Source organism: Amblyomma americanum, chromosome 2, assembly GCF_052857255.1.
Source record: "Amblyomma americanum isolate KBUSLIRL-KWMA chromosome 2, ASM5285725v1, whole genome shotgun sequence".
Lineage (NCBI taxonomy): Eukaryota > Metazoa > Arthropoda > Arachnida > Ixodida > Ixodidae > Amblyomma > Amblyomma americanum.
Window position 1 is genome coordinate 123,924,437 of NC_135498.1, and position 12,810 is coordinate 123,937,246.

Consider the following 12,810-nt stretch of genomic DNA (forward strand, 5'->3'; position numbering starts at 1 on the left):
CATTCTGCACACAGAAAGAAGACAGTCCTCGCTTGAATGAAGCGGGGGGTGAAGAAACCTTGCCTTCCAGGTACTCGATGAGGCCTTTTAGGTTGGGGTCCGAGCGTTGCTGCTGAGCAAAAGAGCTTGCGCTGATGGGTCCCAGGAAGGCGTCCTCATCGTCGTCCAGCGGCGGTGCATCTACAGGGGCTCGTGAGAGGCAATCGGCGTCAGTGTGCTTGCGTCCGGACTTGTAAACGACGGTGACGTCAAACTCCTGGAGACGCAGACTCCATCGAGCGAGTCGGCCAGAGGGATCCTTCAAATTGGCAAGCCAGCAGAGCGCGTGGTGGTCGCTGACCACCTTGAACGGCCGTCCGTAGAGGTAGGGGCGGAATTTCGACGTAGCCCAGATGATGGCAAGGCACTCCTTCTCAGTGGTCGAATAGTTAGCCTCGGCCTTGGAAAGGGAACGGCTAGCGTATGCGATGACCTTCTCCAGCCCGTCACTTTTTTGAACGAGAACGGCGCCTAGTCCCACGCTGCTTGCGTCGGTATGAACTTCAGTATCGGCGTTTTCATCAAAATGCGCAAGGATCGGTGGGGACTGTAAACGACGCTGAAGTTCCTTGAAGGCTTCTGCTTGCGGCGCTTCCCATTTAAACGGCACGTCTGCCTTCGTCAGTTGGGTCAGGGGCTCGGCGATGCGCGAAAAGTTTTTCACAAATCGTCGGTAATATGCGCATAGTCCGAGAAATCTGCGCACTGCTTTCTTATCGGCCGGCGGTTGAAACTGTTCAATAGCAGCTGTTTTCTGCGGGTCTAGGCGTACTCCTTCCTTGCTAACGATGTGGCCTAGAAACAGCAGCTCTTCGTAGGCAAAGTGGCATTTCTCTGCTTTCAAGGTTAGGCCAGACGACTTGATTGCGTCTAGTACTGTTCGAAGTCTTTTGAGGTGCTCTTCAAAGTTCGAGGCGAAGACAACGACGTCATCTAAATATACCAGACAAATCTGCCACTTCGGGCCTGCCAGCACTGTATCCATTACTCGCTGAAACGTCGCTGGTGCGGAACAGAGACCAAATGGCATCACCCAGCCCTAAGCCCTTCACACCCGAGGACGAACAAGCAGCTCAGCGAGCCAGCCGACGTCTCCAGGGAGAGGAGCCTGAGTTCGGGAAACTGCCGGACCGCACCAGACAGCGAAAAGACGCTGCTACCAGCACCGTCAACCTAGCGCTTTGCGTCGCCACGCCGCAGCTACGCAGCCGCGGTACGAGGAAGGTCGCCCAGCCCCCGTAGGGGAAACTAAAGGCAGCAACCTCTGGAGGTGAGGTTGCTCACGAGCTAAACGCCGAAGATCCTCCACCGACCACGCCCCATGAAGACGCTGCACCCGCGACGCCGCATGAAGAACCGACACTCGCTGCTCCGACGCCGCACACAATGAGAACCTCGACCACGACGCAAGCTACCTTGAAATCGACGCCGCCACCCAGAGGAGCTTCGACCACACGCCCAACCCGTGACTCGCATACGCGACGAAGCCGTGACCCGACGCCGAGAGCGACATGCAATGCGACATGCCAGGACCTCCGACCTAGAAGTGACTATCGACGGCCGGAAAGTTACCGCTCTAGTCGACACAGGAGCCGATTACTCGGTGATGAATGGAACATTCGCTGCGCAGCTCAGAAAACTCACAACGGCTTGGGACGGCCCACAAATTCGCACAGCTGGGGGCCACCTCATTACGTCATCAGGACGATGCACAGCGCGAGTGACTGTCAAAGGACATACCTATCCTGCGACCTTTGTTGTGCTACCGCAATGCTCCCGCGAAGTGATCTTGGGTATGGATTTCCTTAATGAGCATCAGGCGATCATCGACCTGCGATCCAAGCTGATCACGCTTTCGACAGACGAAGCCATCGCTTCGATGAAAACTCGGGAAAATCACGTTGCCCTAAGTGTACTGGAGGAAGAAGTGAGCGTCCCACCCCGTTCAAGCGTTATCGTGACCGTAGGCGCCACAAAAGCCATAAACACTGAAGCCATCATCGAGGGGAACATGCAGTTGCTACTAGACCGAGGAATCAGCATCGCACATTTCCGCAATGGCCAGGCCGAAGTACTGCTGACTAACTTCAGCGAAGAATACCGGCATATTACCAGAGGAACGACGATTGCTTTCTACGACGAAATATCTGACGTACGAGATTCCTTCGCCCTCTCCGACCCCTCCGCAGAAGATCCGCCTGACCAAGAGAACTCGCCCACTTTCGACATCTACCCAGCACCTCCACCAGATGTCACGTAGTGGTGACGGCAGTCGAAGCAGCGATGAAGACGGACGAAAGGGTCTTCTAAAAGAACTGTTTATTGGGCTGACTTGCACCCAAAATGGACTGAATCACTCGGCGGCGGCGAAGCGACAAGCGTGCTCGGCGGTCGTCGAACAGAGTGCCCGCCGCTGTCGTCCGTGCTCAATTTAAAGCTGATAGCGAACATTCGAGATAAAGGGCGCAAAGTTACTAGAACATTCCGGAACAACGTCGAATCAGCTTTGCCTGGCTGCGATCAATCGAGATAAATCTAGTCGCGTCTTGCGTCGCAAACAAAGCGATAAGGTGGTGTCGCGGCAGATTTGAAAAACGAACAAACACTGCAAATATTGGCGGCAATACTTTTATCTGCAGATGAATGAAAAACAGTTGAAATCTGGGTCAGCTGGTATATAGGCGATAAACCAATCAAACATAGACGAGGGACAATAGGAATTCACAACACAACGACTGGACTATCAACTGTGATTTATTTAACGAGACACCTTCCCAGTACGGCTCGCAGGACATGCACATCAATACCAAAACCATCACCGGACAGTGAAATCAAATAAGCGACACGCCTGCGCGCCAAAAGAACAAGTTCCTTATCTAGCAAGCCTACCGAAGTTGTGCTAACGCAATCTTTACCATGCAATGATGTAGTAGGCTTCAAAAACTTCGCGTTCTCCTTTCCCCTTGCCTCCGCCAAGAATTCTTACATTGCCAAGCAGCGGGTAGCAGCCACACTCGCGACAGTTTCGAGGCAGGTTTTGTCAATCAGTAGAACCCAAAGAGTTTGGTGCTCGCGCAGCCGTTCATTGATACATGGGCCTGTTTGGCCGAAGTAAACCTTTTCGCATGTGGGAGGAAATTTATACACTACGCTTGTGCAACATTTTGTGAAAAATTTCATGCTTCATCGTACAACTGAGAATTCTCGAATTGCCTCGTGATATACGCAAGCACAGTCCGGAGACCTTGCAGGGAGCAGATAATATAATGTTCACACCCTGCTTACATGCAATTTCCTTAGTGCTGTGGGCTATCCCATGCACAAGCGGCATAACTTCAAAACCTTTTTGTTCACCGGCCACGACACCAACCCTACTCTCATTCTCTTTTTTCTTCTTGGCAATCGGAAGAAGGGATTCAACTACCCCTTTTAGGATGACTTCAATACCCTGCTGCCTCCGAACGTAGGAGATGTTTTTCAAAGCTGCTCTTCATAGCGTGATGGCGGCTTTTTTCCAGAGCTTTGGGGAAAGTGTTCATAGCAATCCCCCTTTTCACAGTCTTTGAATGTGCAGATGTGAAAGGCAACAATGCCTCCTTGCTCTTAGGTGAAAACATCCAGCATAAATGGCCACCGTCATGGAAGGTTTGTTGAACATCTGAAGAACTTATGGAATGTTGGCTAGGAAGTTTGTGCGTGAAGTTGAGAGAACGGGAAGAAGCTTTAAAAGCATTTAAAATATCTTCTGCAACTACAGGCAAGGAGTCATTAGGTGAAGGCTCTAAAGGTATCAAGAAATCGTCAACGCACCTAAAAACTCTTCACGCACGCTTGTCTAGAAGAACGCCTTTAAGTGAATGGTTTAACTTGGCTAAATATTTAGAAGAACACAGGAGCTACGCCAGTGCCAATACATATTCCTTTTTTCTGTAGGTACAATGAGCCCTTAAAATCAACAATGGTGGAATAGAGGTAAAATAACAATTTCTAGAAAAGCGTCAACTGACATAGCACAGGCGTTCTGAAACCCAACGGGATCGGAATTTTGAATAACTTCCAGCACTGCCTAAAAACGTTTGTCGTAAGAGATTCTGTAGAAAAGATCCTCAAATCTTGACGGAAGAAACCGCATTGGTCCCCGAGATATCCTTGACGAGCTCTTCTACAACCTCGGCCGAGCTAGCTACGCTGTACGAGTCCAGCGCTATGAGGGACGTCAAGTGTCGCTGCTGGAACTGACCCAGGAGTTTCTGCCAAGGGCCTGCCTCCACTGCTTCCATCTTCATCTCGGACGGCTTCCTTTTGGTAGGTGCGAAGTTCTTCACCATGGCGGCCCCTGCCTTCTACCCAAACGTACTTGTCGGAAGAACCACGAAACCATCCTCCTTGTCCGCTTGGAGAAGGGTCAACTCATTTTGGACAAAGTGGCCAACGAGAAGATGGAGAACGCAGTTGCTGTAAGTTGAATACTTGTCATCCGTCTTCAAAAGGACGTCAAACACCTCCGAAAGACAGCGCTGTTTTTCATCCTTGTGCGCTTTTTCAGCCACCCTGCGAACAGGGGCGAGAAGCTCATGGCTCTTAACACTTGGTGCCAGGCTATACTTAGGGCGTATATCACGAGGCAATTCGAGAATTCTCAGTTGTACGACGAAGCATGAAAATTTTTTCAGAAAATGTTGCACAGGCGTAGTGTATAAGTTTCCCCTCACATACGAAAAGGTTTACACCGGCCAAACAGGCCGATGTATCAATGAACGGCTGCGCGAACACCAAACTCATTGGGTTTTACTGATTGACAAAACCTGCCTCGCCACTGTCGCGAGTGTGGCTGCTACCCGCTGCTTCGCAATGTAAGCATTCATGGCAGAGGCAAGGGGAAAGGAGAACGTGAAGTTTTTTAACCCTACTAGATCAGGTTGCATGGTGAAGATTGCGTTAGCCCAACTGCGGTACGCCTGCTAGAAAAAAAAACTTGTTCTTTTGGCGCGCAGGCGATAGTTGTGTTGCTTATCTATTTGATTTCACTGTCGGGTGATGGTTTGGGTACTGATGCGCATGTCCTGTGAACAGTACTGGGAAAGCGTCTCCTTCAATAAATCACAGTTGATAGTCCAGTCGTTGTGTTGTGAAATCCTCTTCTTGTCTCTGGTCTGTGTTTGACTGGTGTTTTTCCCCTAACACGAATGGAGTTCTGGAATAACACTGTACTGCGTAGCGGTAATATGTGCAATGATAAAAATAAAACGCATTTTACTGCTGACCTAAATGAGACAGTAAGAAAGCAAGGAATATGCTTATTCGAACTGAAGCTTTTGTCGCGTAGTCAGCAAATATGTTAAAAACGCTTCCTTTATCTCTTTTCTTACGTGCCTATTCAAATCGTTCATTTTGAACGATGGCTAAAAATGTCCCATTCTGAGCAAAGCAGGCTGCTTACCGGCAAATAACGCCCTTCAGAATGTTTCAAAAGCGCTACACTTCAGTTTCGGAGTCGCTTTTTCGTCAGCCGCATGAGGTACTGTTTTTAACCTTTGCGCGATACCTGTCAACACGGTGAGGCCGCCGCGGTGTCTGAGTGGTTGTGGTGCTCGGCTGCTGACCCGAAAGACGCGGGCTCGATCCGGGCCGCACCGGCTGCATTTCGATGGACGCGAAATGCGCTAGTGTGAGCTCACTGCGCGAGTTCAGTTCCAGTTAACCAACCTCAGGTGGTCGAAATTTCCCGGAAACAACTCCCGCTTGGGGCACATAGCCTGCAGTATTCAGTACATAAATAATAAAAAAAGTTGAACCAAGTGAAACTGCACGCTTCGTATGCAAATAAATAGGTAAAACTCCGGGAAGAAGTTTAATATGCGTGTTTGAGAGCGTAATAATTCCTAGAGAAGAAATATCGTAATAAGGAGAATTTGAAAGAACCCATTTTAAGTGCTAGATAATAGAGGAATGGTTTTTGAAGTGGCGACTGCGCAATAAAGATTAGCAGAAAAAGAGATAGACGAGGCCTGATGATACAACGGGTGTTTTTATTGTAAAAATTTATTCTTAAATACTATTCCACCTGGGAACAGAACAGAATACTCTCATACCTACTACATGCATGCATCATGGTCTGACAGCTCTATCTCGGGGGCAGACAGTGCTGCACAAACTTCGGTCGCACACGCGTCTATTTCTATGTATATATAGACGAGTTTTAAAATATCACACGGAACTTCATCTCTGTGGCGATGCAACATAGCAGTGTTGTTCAAATAAGCCCGCGTGTTTCCACCCTAGAACGATAATGAAGAACCCTACTAGTTTTAGGTTTCCAACAAATTATTTGGTTGTAATGAGTTTTCTTATAGTTTTGGCACACTGTTCAATGTTTACATAAATGAAAAGTAGGTGCACGCCTTGTAAAAATTCTTCGGACCAGAAGCTTTGCTTTTAACCCGTTTAGTGGTGCACGTGCGACATTCGTGTAGCTGCAAATCATTGCTGAGTGGTGAAAAACCAGTGTACCCATAATTTACGGCTTTTGGTGTTAAGAGTTGTGCCGTAAGGGCTTCCGCATTGAGCTTAACAGGAAACCGTATAATCTGAAGGTTTTGATCAAGGTTGTACCTTTTACATGTTTTACATCGGTACTGCTGCAAAATCGTATTATCTAACACTAAAGACCACAGTATTTGTGTTTGGAAGAACAATGGACTTTTTGTCCCTTGAAGTATTGCAGCCGACTTGAGTCTGCGGTACATGATTTGTTAAGAAAATAAGTTGTCCATCCAATAGCATTCCAGCAAGCAGTTTGGCGGGTACAGCTGTGTGACATGAGAAAGTTTTCCTGCAAGGAGGCTTCGGTACGTTTTGAAGCAAAAGCTTCACTACGCTAGGTTTTTAGAAGGCGGCGTCAGTGCAGTCACGTGACAGGTGTCAGGTGGCAGGTCATGTGTCGTACTGACGTCATCACAATCTGCCCACCGCGACAGGTCGCAACTGCCCCGTTGGGCATCGGGCATTTCATCGACGATTTATAGGCAATCCCTTCGGCAGAGTACGTGGTGTATGTGAACGTAGCCATGCAAAGGAAGCTTTCGCTTCCCGCCAGGGTTAACCAAAGTTTAAACCACAGCAATTTTTTTTTCGTGAGAGGCTTATGTCGCAAAAATACAGCCTTCGTCTGTAAAGGTCCGAGACTGTGTCCACTAAAAAATGCGTTTAACAATGAAATCATTTGCGCAGCACCCCTTAGAAATAGTCTCCCTTGCATTCTGTACACAGCTTCCAGCGCATCTATACGTCTTGGAAACAGTTGGGAAAACGCTTCTTCCGGCAGGGTTGTCACCTCCTTTGTCATGGCGTCTTGAATGGCCTCCACGCTCCTCACCCGGCGACATTTTAGGGCTCTCTTCACACGAGGAAACCGAGAAAAATCACATGGCGAGAGGTCAGGCGAGTATGGTGGATGGGGAAGTACAGTAATGCTATGCTTGCTGAGAAATTTTGTCATGCTGAGAGCAGTGTGCGGCCTTGCGTTATCGTGGTGTAGGCTCCATTGTCTAGATGCCCACAATTCAGGGCGACGGCGTCGCAGTGCATCACGCATGTGTTGGAGCACACTGATATAAAACTCCTGATTCAACGTCTGCATTGTGGGGCGAACTCGTGGTGTATGACACCTTTGGCATGGAAAAAACTATCAGCATCGTCTTTGTTTTGATCTTCTGCCGCCGCACCTTTCTCGACGCCGGAGAGCTTGTGTACTGCCATTCGGCACTCTGCCTCTTTGATGGAGGATCGTGTTGAAAACAGCATGTTCCGTCTTCAGCAATGATGCTGTCGACGCATTCAGCATCCTTCTCTGCCTCGGAGAGCAAATCAGCGCTCTCTGATGCTCGCGTGTCTTTCTGGTCCTGTCTTGTGGAGTGGGGCACAAGTGTGGCAGTCAGCTTTCGTTTCCTCAAGCTCTCACGCAAAATTTGGTGGCATGTAGTCAAGAGTCTGACGGAATCCCGTCTGGTCGGGATGGTACATGATACTAGTGAGTCGCACCGACCAAAAATTAAGATGAAATGGCGTTTCATTGCTCATTGTGAACAAGGCTCCCGTGTGGGAGCCGAAACGTCATTTCATCTTAATTTTTTGTCGGTGCGACTCACTAGTATCATTTGGTGGCATGTTTTTTTACTAATGTCGAGAGCATCTGATAGCATGCCGACTGTAATGGTGCGGTCTTGCTGTACGATTTTCTTAATCCAAGCCACGTTGTTTTCATTCCGTGGGGTTGAAGGGCGCCACTGCCTCGGGTGGCCTTTCACCGGCGTTCTCCCCGAAACGAGCTTCTTGTGGCACTCGAGAACTCGCGCCCGCGATAATAGGCAGTTTTAGTTGAGCGGAGCGGCGTCCCGCTCCGCTCATGCAGCCCAGCGGGAACACAACTACGCATGCGCATCCCGCTTGGCCCTGAGCGGGCTACCGGAGCGCACCTGCCGTTGCGCTCGCTGACGACCCTAGCGGAGCGAGCCTAACGAGACGGCCCCCGACAGCGGAACAAGCACGCAGAGTTCGTCGTCAAGTTTTCCTCCAGCGGTGCTAATTCGGCTTTGGCGTCGTCGTTGGAGATGCGCAAATCTAGATGTACGTACATATGTACAGTGGCTCGTGAAAGCATCAACGGCGGGAAAAACTAGTACAACCTTGGCTAGAGCTGTTGTTGCCTTGCTTTGGACATCGAGAAGACCGGACCTGTCGAAGTACATCAATACATTTGAAAATGTTTCCGCTGCCTAAATATTTTTCAACAGCATATGAAATGGTGCAATAAAGAGTAGGTTTAAGGTATAAAAAGAAATAATGACCCTATACAGTTTATCAAATGTAGTGCTTCCAATTTATTCGGACAGAGGACGCTACGAGAGCACTCCTCCGTTAATGAAAATTCGTTTACCGAGCAACTAAAAACGATTTTGATGTCATCGCTCCGCTAGAGCTTACCGTGCTACCGTAAGCGGAGCGGGACCGTCGCTCCGGTCAACTAAAACTGTCTATATAATTTCGCTTTGCCGTAAGCGTCAAGAAGGAGCTCGTATGTTTGTCTGGCTGTTTTGCCAAGCTTCACAGAGAATTTTATGTTTACACGCTGTTCGAAGGGGACGTCCATCTCTCCACTTTCACTCGCAGTAGAATGCGCAGACGACTAGTGGCACCGTATTTTTCTACATGTAGGGCCGTCTAGCGGCTACCACAGCAATTAACAGAAATAGCTCAAGTTAACTTGAAACGATGGCGCTACACATACGCACCAACATTTGATTTGGGGAATCATTTCTAGAGCAGGAAATAAATCACTCTCGAAATTTTACGGAAGGTTGTACCATACCTTTGGTCCGACCATGTGCGGTTTATACTATACAAGCTTATTGTCATATTGTCAGCTGGAAATTTTCGCTGGAGTTTCCTAGAGTCCGTACATCAGCTTTGCTAAGTAGCGACAAGTGCCTCCTCTCCTAACGCCCTTTACCATGCGGCTGCCGTCGTCCGCCATGTTCTTCCTAACGCACTCCGGAGGCGCAGTTGTATGCACTGGACCGGCGGACCTTGCAGAGTCGCGGCTTTACTGTAAGAGGCAGTAAAAATGTAGCAAATGAGCTTAGCATCAGAAGAAGGGAAACATGCCAGTAATGCGTCCGAATGTGATCTGCATTGTGTTTTGCCGCAGACTTGTCAGTGCCTTATCACGATGCGGAGCGCGGATGAAAGGAATAAGCGCATATGTTTCAGCTGCAATGATTATCGCTCGTTTCGCCGCTCTGCACCGTCATCAGGCGCTGACAAGCCGGCTGGTTGACAGCCGCGTGAAATTTTTAAAGAATTGGCAGGGGGGTGCTGCAGAACGCTTCGCAAGAGGCTACGGTTCAAGGGCGCATTACTGAGCGAAAAGGTTTTGGCTACTTGATCTGAATGGGCCAGTTACAGAGGGTGCCGGAGTGCGGCCGGCTAAAATACGCGCTCATACTTGCACCGTTTATGAAAGGTTTACGAAATGTTTACGAAATGACAAAGGGAGACAACAGGGCTCAATCAAACAATCGGCCGACACATTGCTAGCATAGAGCTTTACGAGTTCTGACTTGCCAGCCAGTTTGCTACTAGAGCATCGAAACTCAACGATGGAAAACAGAAATTGAACATACCTTCGCATAGCTTCCCAGACTTCATCGGCTTCAAATTTTTTTCCCAATCCTGTGGAGCCACACTTTCTTTCATACAATATCGTTCTTCGCAAGCGACACTGAAAACAACGCCAGACCTTTCCTTGACTGGGCCGAGCACCCGAAGGCGCAACATCCCGGAATTTGGGCTGCTGCTGCGGGCACAAAAAAGCGTGCGAAAAAGTAAAATGACTTCCAGGAAACAGCGACAATAAAAAAAATAATCCTCGCTGAATGTCTGTCGCCAACACAACTATACGAGCAAGAAACGTATCGTGCAAGCGCCGTCGAAATATGCAGCCAGACGACGTAGAAAGAACATGGTAGAGCGGAACCAGTTCCGAACCAGAAGTGGGCGTTGTCCAACAGTGTACGTCGGCAGCACGGCAAATGTTTTCGGTACTTGGCTTTTTTTTCTGAAAAGCTCATGAAGGGACTTCAGAGTTTCGCAGAGTGCTCACATAATATATTCCGTGCTCGTTGCATCGCTGCGCTGCCTGAACAGGCGTTGCGGGAGGATCGCTTCGGCTCTGCCACGCCCCCTATCGGCAGCGGCTCGGCTAGCGGTGGAGACGGAGCCACGGAGAAAGAGGTGTCCGCAGAGGACGACGGGTCACACGACCTGCTCATCACCGGCGCCAAGAGATCGGAGAACGTCACCAGGTAAGGCACTTGCGGGTCCTTCGTACACTCTCACTGTGACTCTCAGTGCTTAAGTTTGTTTGAAGCGGGACACCAGCAAGAGGGGACAGTATCTGATCTACAACCGTTGACAAATTATTTGGATAGTGGACATTTTAAACTGGCAGAAGAAACAAGAAAAAATCACTAAGCACTATATACAATCATGTTACGTATTATATTGAAACAATAGCCAGGAATGTTTAGAGAGTACCTAATCTCGTGAGGATTTATTTTTCTGAGCCCTAGATTACAATTTTACTATTTTGGCATTGACTGAAACAGCTAAAATATAGTGTGGCTAGGATGTAAACTAATACATATCAATAGCAAAGCGAAAATAAACAAAGATCGAGCTTTGATTATATCCTGAAAAGGAAAAAAAGGCGTCGAATTACGGAAATTGAATCTGGTGTAGGCCTGCCACTGCAGTGAAGCTGATTTCTAAAATTGCAGCCGTAGAATGCGGGTTTTCTTTTCCATTTGTTGTCGAGCCGAAAGCTCAGGACTCACGATAAGTCTGCAAGGTCTGGTAATAAGTGACGGGACTGCTACAATCTCGCTACTGATCGGTTGTCACCTTCAGCCTAAACCGCTTCTGTTTCTACGCACCGTTGACGAAAATTTTTCTATTGTTTGACAAAAGCCTCATGTCACCTGTCACCTCTATCAGGAAAAGCATAGTTTTCTGGTCGACGTCATCTGGTGACTAATAGTTTCCTACAATAGAGATATTACCTTGGGAAACAGGTAAATCTCTCAGGAAGCTATGTGCGGAGCGGGGGTGGATGATCAAGCACTGTGATCCTCTTTTCTGCCAGAAACTGTTTTGCTGACAGAGCATTGTGAGCTGAGGCGGTGTGGTGGTAAAGAATCCGGGCATTGTTTTCCACATTTTCGGCTCCTTCTTTCTGAGTCGTTTCATCAGCTTTACCAGAACCTTGGGTAAGATTATTGACCTAATGTCTGGCCTGGTGGCATCCATCCTTGCATTAGCAGGCCACTGCTATAAAAAAAAAATCAGCATTGCCTTTACTTCTAACTTACCCATTCTTCCATTTTTCATTCTTCCAGTTTTCCAGTGCATCGATAGCAGTTTTGTCTCAAGATCGTTGCAGAGCTTCCAATTCTGGTCACATGTGATCACCTTTTCCAAGAATTAAGTGGCAGCTCCAAGCCCTTCCGTAACCCTTCCGTAACCACTACTACCAGTATCCTGCCTACAGTGCGCTTACTTTCGTTATTTATTAGCCGCACCACTTTTGCTTAACTAAAGACAATAGATGCCTTTAGTTAGTGACATTGTTTTGTTTGTACCTTAAGCGTTTTGCTAAGCCATGCGCGCAATGATCGCGAGTATCAAACTCACATCATCCTTGCGTGGGTTTTGAACTCCATACCGCACGGCAATCAAACTTTTGTTTATAACCAATAAGCGTCCGCATGGAGAGTAATTACCTAACTTTATGGGGAAACAATCTTACTCTTTCACGTGCATGTTTTATTATTCAACTTGAATCGCCGCATTGTGACTCGTTCAATAAATTAGATTTCCAGAAAAGGCACTGCGGCTGGAGTTATATACCTAACATGGTGATCTGTGATAACGGGTAGAGATTGAACCAGACGAACTCAACGCCAACAATCCTGGACAAAAGCAGTTTTTAATGGGGAATGGCTACGAACGCAATTTTTCATATAAAGTAATATTTCACTACCACAAGCACTGTATCTGCAGTTATTTCATTGACAACCTTGCACTTTTTTGCTGTCGGAAAAGCGTTCCGCTTGGTTTTCTATGGAAGAATTAACTTCTTCATGCGAGACAGAAAAAGTAAAAACAAAATATTTTCTTACACAGCGGAACAATGAACCTTTATCTTCAATATTT